Genomic DNA, 9,683 nt, shown 5'->3' with positions numbered 1-9,683 from the left:
TGGCTGTAACAATGAAAGTAGAAACATGAACTGGAGTAAGATAATGGGTAGCCCTTGATGGCAAGAATATATGGAGGAAATACAGCATGGTAGAAAGTGCTGTGTCGCCCTTGCCAGTATGTCTCAGTTGATTGGAGCATTGTCCCATGCACCAAAGTGTCAAGTGTTCTATTTCAGGTCAGGACACATACCCAGATTGTGGGTTCTATCCCCCAGGCATGTGCGAAATCAGCTGATCAATGTTTCTCTCTCACATCTCTCTCTCTTTCTAAATCAATGGACATATCTTCGGGTGAGGCTTTAAAAAAAATGAATTAAACAAGACAATGTGTATGACAATTAATAGGCACTTAATAAATGGCAACCAGTAGTATTATATTATCTGAAAGTAATATGCCATATGTTGAATTCCCTCTTTATTCCCATTTAAATCACGCTCTAGGCAGTCTCCTGACACCCTGCTGAGTCCAATATAGAAGTTTTGGTAACAATCAATCAAAAATAATTTAATGAGAATGTGACGGTGTAAAGCCAGTGCCAGATGCTATGAGGGTGGACTGGAGAAAAGAAAAAAGTAGCAGGTTTACAAGGTTGTTGAAGAGCAATAACACAAGTAGCAGATGCTTGAGAAAAATCACAAAGCAATTTAGCAGCAGATTAACAGAATCCAAGTTGAGTCTTGGGCTATTGGGGATGCAGAAACAAGCTTGGGGGATACAGTGGCATGATGGAAGATGGCCTTAATCAGGTAAGGTTTCTCTATGATTTTGAACTTGAATGTTAAGTTTCCTTAATACACAGTGGACCCTGAGATTTTATTAAAAAATTCAACTTTTTTGTATGTGTTAAAAATTTGTGGTGAGGGTGGAAGGGGGAAATTTCTTAGTGGGTATGGGGTTTACTTTTAGCGTGATAAAAATGTTTTGAACCAGAAAGAGGAGGTGGTTGCATGACAATGTGAATGTACTAAATTGTTCATTTTAAAATGGTTAACTGGCCTAGTAGCTCAATTGGTTAGAGTGTCATCCTGATACACAAGGTTGTGCCTTCAATCCTGGGTCAGGACACATAAAAGACTCAACCAATGAGTGCATAAATAAGTGGAACAACAAATTAATGTTTCTCTCTCTCAAATCAATCAATCAAATAAAATAATAAAATAAATAAAAATGGTTAACTGTATGTTACATGAATTTCAACTCAATTTTATTTTATTTTTTAAAAATATTTTTATTTAATGCAGAGAGGAAGGGAGAGGAAGAGAGAGATAGAAACATCAACGATGATAGAGAATCATTGATTGGCTGCCTCCTGCACACCCCACACTGAGATGTGAGCCCACAACCCAGGCATGTGCCCTGACAGGGACTCGAACCGTGACCTCCTGGTTCATAGGTCGACACTCAACCACTGAGCTACACCAGCTGGGCTCAACTCAATTTTAAAACTCATGGTATGCATATATACATAACCCATGGACACAGACAATAGGGTGCTGAAGGCCGGGGAAGGCGGGGAACAGGGTTGTGGTGGAGGGGCTAATGGGAGGAAAAAGGGGACATATATAATACTTTTGACAATAAAAAATTATTTTAAAAAATAAAACTCATGGAGATAAAAATTAATATTTTAAAGACGTAGGCTTCCCAGTTATTAGAAAATATTTTAAGCTACAGAAATTAAAACAATGTGTTATTAAGACAGGAATAGACAATAGACCAAGGTAACAGAATGGAGTCCAAAAGTAGAGACAAGTGTATTTGGGAACATAGCTAAATAAAAGTTAAAATCAGTGGGGAAAAGATGAATTGTTCAATAAATGCTATTGGAACAAATGGCTAACTATTTAGGAAAAAATAAAGCTAGGCCCATACCTCTCAGTTTATACCAAAATGAATTCCAGATGGATTAAAGAATTAAATGCAGAAGAATGGAACCATAAGAGTTCTAGAAGGAAAATACGATAGCACATTTTATAATCCTGGGGTAATGGGAGATTTTTATAGGCTTGACATGAAATCTTGGAACCCAAAAGGAAAAGATTGATAGGTTTGACCATACACACAAAACACACAAATGAAAGCAACTTCTGTATGTTCTGCATGGCAAAAATTACTATAAACAAGGTTGAAAGACAATTAACAAATTGGGAAAATATTTGCTACTCATGATAAGTAACTAACTTCTTAAATATACAGAGAACTTTTACAAGTTAATAAGAGAAAACTAATTACTTCATGGAAATAAGAATGAATAATTTATAAAAGAAAAACTGAATGGTCAATAGACATATGAGAATATGTTTAACCTCATTAATAATCAAAGAAATACAAATAAAGCCAAAAAGGAGATAGTATTTATTGATTACTAAATTAATAAAGAAAAAATTATGACTCCCAGAATATGGATCCTCTTACACCTCTGGTAAAGGTATAAAATGGTATAATTTTTCTGAAAGGCATTTTTGTCTCATGGATCAACATATTAAATGGACTTACTCTTCAATACAGAAATCCCACTATTATGATTTTATCTTTAAGAGTTAATAAGAGAAGTGAACAAAAAATAATGGGTGAAAAGTGGAGGGAAACCTAAATGTTAATCAATAGAGGATTGATTCATACTACTGGAATACTATGCAGTCATTTAAAATAGTGGATACTTTGAGAGATGTACCATGATATATTGTTAGTTGAAAAAAGTAAGTTGTAGAATCACATTACACTACACTATAATCTAATTTTTATAAAAAATTAAAAGCTATAATTGATTATTTTTGTTTGTATTAAAAGTAAAAAAAAAGTCTGGAAGGATTCATATTAAACTACTAATAGTCGATATTCCTAGAAGGGAGTGGGAAGATGAGGGGAATAAAAATTTTAGTTTGTACATTTCTATAGTGTTTTAAAGCAAGCATGTATTACTTTTATAGTCAAATAAAATAAATTTTAGGATTTATTATAAGTTATAGAACATTTGCATAAGAAAACACTTCAAAGAAATATAGATAGATAGACCTAGATCTACATAAAATATTGTCTGGTGAGATATTGTCTGTTTCACAGTGTGTCTCCCATCTCTTTTATAACATCATCCTTGAACTTGTTAAACATGCAAATTCTGGGGCCACACCCCAGATCTATTCAACGAGGAGATATATATGTGTGTGTATATATATAAATAGAGAGAGACAGAGAGAGAGAGAGGATGAAAGACAGTGAGAAAACGTATTCTTATATATTATGCTCTCCTTCCTATAAAAAAACTGATGTAGCTTCTAAATTTATGGATAAATATCTAATTACTTGTTAAGAAATCTGATCTACATGATGCCAAAACCATCTAGATAAAAAAATGAAAATTTTTGCAAATAAAATATTTGGTGCTATGTAAACTTAAAAATGTTAGTTTTGAAAACTTGTATTTTATCTCTTAAAAAAACCCCACAGTATTAATGTAGTCCCACATGCCTCACATTTTACTGATCATTTTCAAAAGACATCAGTACTATTCTGGCTAGCAGGAAATTATCTCAATGATGGACGATTATTATAGTGGTTACATGAGCAAATAATTGTGAAAAGAATATGATGTCTTACTACAGACTTAAAAACAAAGTGACTGTGATGTTATAAACATCAATTTCTCCAGGAGGCAGCAAGTTCTAGAGTCAACTCTGGCACCCCCAGCTCTGTGATCTGGACTTCTCTGAGGTTTTTCATGTGTACATTTGAGGATTGGGTCAAATGATCCTCAAGGGCCCTTCCAGCTCTAAAATTATGTAATTCTGTGGTTCTAGTAATTTGAATTTTGCTATATTCTATTTTGTGAGAAAGAAAATGATAAACAAAGCTTTCAGGAAGTAATTTTAATTATATATTGTTAACTGAGTGCAGTCTCATCTCATCTATAGCTCCAGTGCTGTACAATTATTATAAGAGTTCAGAATCTACCCTGAGGGCACTGTAAGAGGCTGAATCAAAAAGTTTATCCTGGCCAGTGTGGCTCAATGGATTGAGCATCATCCCATGCACCAAGAGGTCGACTCCCTGTCAGGGTACATGCCTGGATTGTGGGCTCGATCCCCAATAGGGGGCATGCAGGAGGCAGCCGATTGATGATGTTTCTCATCGCTGTTTCTATCTATCCCTCTGCCTTCCTCTCTCTCTAAAAATCAATTTAAAAACTGCTTATGTTATGGTTATCATAATTCTACTATTGGGTATTTTATTCTTTTCTAATTACATAAATATTTGCTAATATTTATATGGTATATAACAACTTCCACTTAACCAACATATGGAATACATTGGAATATTTCATTTCTTGCTCATTCTGGTTAAGTGGGAGTTCAATCAATCTCTCTCTCATTTGAGGAATTCAACAAGTTTTTATTTTTGGCAGTTCATTAACATTACTCAATCTATGAGGCTAGAGTTTATCGTCTTTAGGTGATAGATGGGGATGTGGAATCAGAACAATTCAGAGTTGGAACTTTAAAGGTTGACTAATTAGACCCTTCATTTACAGATGAGAAAAGTAAAACCCAGAGAAGACAAAGGCCAGAAATTTGGAGATTGTCTGGACAAGAGCTGGAATAAAACATTAGGCCACTCGATCCTCAGCTTATTTTCCAATGGGAACCTCCCAACAGGTTTCCCTCTTGGTGCCCAATATTTTACAATGTGCTTCATATTAAAAGCCAGGCTTGTTTAGGGCTTACCTATGTGATAGGTGGTTCCAGTCTCTTCCCAACCCCAGCCTAGGGCCTAAATTCAACTCAACTATAGAATCTAAGGAAAGAGTTCTTAAATGAATAGAGATATAAGACCCTTCCTTAACTTTGACAATGAAGTGTGGTTGAAATGGGGAGCAATAACTCTCAGTGACTCCCCTTTTAATCATTGATATTTACATCTTAATAGTGTTCAAGGAGCTTGCTTACAAAGTAGTTCATATTAGAAAGTTATACAGTCCTAAATATAATCAGTAGAGCAAGGAAGAAAGGAATGAAGAAGGTGATGTGCATAGGGTGGGACTAGGAGTGGGAATAGGATAGGGTGGGGGATTGAGAACTCCAGACGAGTGCAATCTATTAAGAAGTGATATCATGGGTAGATGGAGCATGTTAAGGAGGGAAAGTAATAAAGAACACTATTGCCAAGAACTGTTATCAATTAACATTCTGGAAACCACAGCCATACTTCTCTTCTTTGAGATCCTATAAAATGAGACCATAAAGATTCATTGAGCCAACAAGGCTGTGGCTGCGGGTGGTAAGGAATAAGGATCAAGAGGCTCACAAAGGAATCCAGACGTCTGCTTCACTGGAGTGGAAAAACCATAATATGTGGCAGGACAAGTTGCTTAGAAGCCAACTAAACTAGCTGAGAGTAGGCATAAGGTGTGGAGAGAGAGAGTGTGTGTGTGTGTTTTAATTCAAGGTGTGGTGCTGAGTTGGAAAGAAACAGCCAGCCCTAAATCATAGAACAGCCAGCTCTAAATCATAGGCTCACCTCTCAATCTGATGGAAATGCCAGTCCTGGGTTCTCTTGTCCTCTGAGAAGGAAGGCCCTACCTTTGGAGAAAGAAGCTATTCAACATCTCTGTTCCCTTTTGCTGGATCCATAAGTTCCTTGTGCAGTTCTAGGAAAACAAGAACATTTTGGGCTCACCTCTTTGTAGGTTAAATATTGCATTAGGTCAAAATTTGTAACCCCATGCCCTGACCGGTTTGGCTCAGGGGCTAGAGCGTCGGCCTGCGGACTGAAAGGTACCAGGTTCGATTCCGGTCAAGGGCATGTACCTTGGTTGTGGGCACATCCCCAGTAGGGGGTGTGCAGGAGGCAGCTGATCGATGTTTCTCTCTCATCGATGTTTCCAACTCTCTATCCCTCTCCCTTCCTCTCTGTAAAAAAAATCAATAAAATATATATATATTTTAAAAATTTGTAACCCCTTGCCCTGACCAGTTTGGCTCAGTGGATAGAGCGTCGGCCTGCGGACTTAAGGGTCCCAGGTTCGATTCCGGTCAAGGGCATGTACCTTGGTTGCGGGCACGTCCCCAATGGGGAGTGTGCGGGAGGCAGCTGATCGATGTTTCTCTCTCATCGATGTTTCTAACTCTCTATCCCTCTCCCTTTCTCTCTGTAAAAAATCAATAAAATATATTTTTTTTAAAAAATTTGTAACCCCAGCTGGGGGAAGGTAAAAGGGGGGGGGGGGGGAGGAGATATATGTACTACTATATGTAATACTTTAAACAACTTAAAAAATTTTTGTAACCCCAAAATACTACTAATATTTGGGCAAGCAGTTGGGCCTAAAAGCTACGCAGAGGTTAGGAACAAAGAGTAGGAGCAAGTTAAAAGTAAGATAAAAAATATATATATTTTTAAAAAGTAGGATCCTCTCCCAGGGAGTATATGGCAGCTGACAGTCCAGAACTTTTTCTGCAAAAGGCCAAAGAGTAAATAGTTTAGATGTAGACCATGGGGTCCTTGTCACTTTTCTGCTATTGTAGAGCAAAACCAACCATAGACAATACACAAATAAATGAGTTTGCTCAGCTATACTAATAAAAGAGAAACATGCAAATTGACCATCCCTCTGCTACACCCACCAGCCAATCAGGAGTGAGTATGCAAATTAACCCAATAAAGATGGCAGCAGCTATGGAGCTGGAGCAAGCAGGAGGCTTGGGTTGCCCCTGGCAATGGAGGAAGCCAAGCTTCCAGCCCCCCCTGGCTGCCACTCAAGGAGGGGCGGGGACTTGGCCAGCCTGCAAACAGCCATCAGCCCCTCACCTAGGCTGGCCAGGCACCCCAGTGGGGACCCTCACCCTGAAGGGGGTGTGGCCAGCCTGAAAACGGCCCTCAGCCCCTTTCCCAGGCTGGCCACGCCCCCCCAGCGGGAACCTCACCCCATGGGGGCATGGCCAGCCTGCAAACCACCACAGGCCCCTGGCCCAGGCCACCCCAGGCCCCAAGGGAACTCCCACCCTGATCCAGGACACCTTTCAGGGAAAACCAGCCTGCCCCCACCCATGCACCAGGCCTCTATCTATACTAATAAAAGGGTAATATGCTAATTAGACTGGGAGACCTTCCAGGAGACCTTCTGGACATTCTTCTGGACAAAGCCATGGTGGCGGGGCTGAGGTAGAGGCAGTTGGAGGCCAAGAGGGGAGGGCAGTTGTGGGTGATCAGGCCCATGAGGGGGGGCAGTTGGGGGTGAGCAGGCCAGTGGGAAGAGCAGGCGAGGGCAAGAAGGCCAGCAGAGGGGCAGTTGGGGGCGAGCAGGCCAGCAGGATGTCAGTTGGGGACTGGCACGGGGAGCAGTTGGGGGTGATCAGGCTGGCGGGGGGGCATTTGGGGGTGAGCAGGTCAGCGGAGGGGGGCAGTTGGAGGTGAGCAGGCCAGCAGGCAGAGTGGTTAGGGGCAATCAGGCAGGCAGGCAGGTGAGCGGTTAGGAGCCAGCAGTTCCGGATTGCGAAAGGGATGTCTGACTGCCGGTTTAGGCCCGATCCCTGTAAACCGGCAGTAGGACATCCTTCGAGGAGTCCCAGATTGGAGAGGGTGCAGGCCAGGCTGAGGGACACCCCTGCCCCCGCATGAACTTCATGCACCGGGCCACTAGCAACCAAGATGTCCTTCAGTAGGTGAATTGATAAACTGTGGTACAGCCAGACATGAAATATTATTCAGTCTGTAAACTAAATGAGCTATGAAACCATGAAAAGACATGGAGGGACCTTAAGTGCATATTACTAAGTAAAAGATGCCAATATGAAAAGGTAAAATATGCAGACAGTAAAAAGACCAGTGGTTACCAGGGGTTAGGAGGTGAGGGAGGAATAAATAGGTGGAACACAGGGGATTTTTAGGGCAGTGAAACTATACTGTATGATATTATAGTGGTTGATACATGTCATTATATATTTGTCAAAACCCATAGAATGTACACCACCAAGAGTGAACCCTCATGTAAACTATGGACTTGGGGTGATAATGATGTCTGAATGCAGGTTCATTGATTGTAACAAATATACCACCTGGTGCAGGATGCTGATATTGGGGTAGGCTGCACATATATGAATAAGAGGAACTCTGCATTTTCCACTTAATTTTGTTGTGAACATAAAACTGCTCTAAAAAATAGTTTATTAAAGAGAAAGAGACAGAGTACAGAGAACCATATTATTAAGTCAGAAAAACATTAGGGTTCCAGTGGTAAAAGACCTTGAAACAGAGGTTGGGCCTTCCAACTGGGGAAACCTCCTTACTCTGCCTCCAAAGCAAGAATCAAGGAAGTTGCTCCTCCAGATTTCAATTTTGTAGGTGTCCTGGGAAAGGACAGGGCTGGAGAAACCTGCCTAATTAGGGGACAGCTCAGAATGTGAGTTGTTTTTAGAAGCAATGAAACAACTATCTCCTAGCTCTGACAAACTCCAATATAGATACCCAAGCCTCTTCTTATTTAACACAGTGATTTACAAAACAAACCAACTTCCAGATTGAACCTATAAGTAGGTCCTGTCACAGTATCTTGGACTGCTGAAATAGAAAGTGAGACAGACAGCTTCCGGGGTATCTTTAGGAGTCAGCAATATGGCAGAAGACATCAAAATCAAGAACTACCAGACTGCCCCTTTTGACAGCCTCTTCCCCAACCAGAACCAGACCCGGAACTGTTGGCAGAACTACCTGGACTTCCACCACTATGAGAAGGCAATGACTGCTAAACGGGTGATGTCTCTTTGTGCAAATGGTAACAGCATGTGTACAAGTAAGTCCCTTTGCCCCGTATCCTAGATGTCAGCCTGGGATGACCATTGGGCAGAAGGCATGTCTCCTGGGAAGATCTGAATTGGCTGGATTCCACTTGTCTTCTGTCCTCCATCCTTCTCCCATGGAAGTAAAGGGGGACCTGGGTATATACCACCCTAGGATCCTGAATCATAGTTTAACTAATAATAAATACTTGATGGGCCCTAGCCAGTTTGGCTCAGTGGCTAGAGCGTTGGCCTGCGGACTGAAGGGTCCCGGATTCAATTCTGGTCAAGGGCACATGCCCGGGATGCAGGCTCGATCCCCAGTAGGTAGCATGCAAGAAGCAGCCCATCAATGATTCTCTCTCATCATTGATGTTCCTATCTCCCTCTCCCATCCTCTCTGAAGTCAATAAGAAATATAATAAATAAATAAATACTTGTTGAAAAAGTGTAAAAAAAAGTGAGACTTAAAATAATATAGAAATTGGGGCTGCTCAAAAATTGCAACTATTAGGTGGGCTGTGCATTTTCAGGAAGATTCTATAAATCCAGAATCTATTTTGCACCTTAAGAGTATATAATCATCCAATTTGGAAACCACATCTTTCATGAATGTCCTTTGATTACCCTTTGGTAGAAAGCTTGCGTGCTGTGGTATACTACAATGTGCAAAGCTTTAATGAACCTTTAAAAATAGGTCTCCTCATAAGTCCTTGAACTTTGTGACCTAAATTAAAACTCTGGATCATAATTTTTAATTGGTAAAATATTCATAGTAGTTTATTAAAATTATTAAGCACTTTAATATCTATACAGGTATATCTTTATTAACTTTTTAAATTTTTTAAATAAGCTGTTTTCTGGTCCATTGATGTCAGAAGACCCCAAATATAGTTTGGGGATCTCTCAA

At 40.1% G+C, this 9,683-nt stretch overlaps 1 pseudogene across 1 annotated transcript; it reads left to right on the top strand.

Annotated features, from left to right (window-relative positions):
* Positions 1–8,609: 8,609 nt before the first annotated feature.
* LOC307114617 (cytochrome c oxidase subunit 6B1-like) lies at positions 8,610–8,867 on the top strand (annotated as a pseudogene). Its single transcript has one exon. The product of its transcript is annotated as a cytochrome c oxidase subunit 6B1-like (transcript).
* Positions 8,868–9,683: the final 816 nt, after the last annotated feature.

This window comes from Cnephaeus nilssonii (assembly GCF_951640355.1).
Source record: "Cnephaeus nilssonii genome assembly, chromosome: 19".
Lineage (NCBI taxonomy): Eukaryota > Metazoa > Chordata > Mammalia > Chiroptera > Vespertilionidae > Cnephaeus > Cnephaeus nilssonii.
The sequence above is the reverse complement of the archived record's forward strand: the minus strand, read 5'-3'. Positions and strand labels throughout refer to the sequence as shown.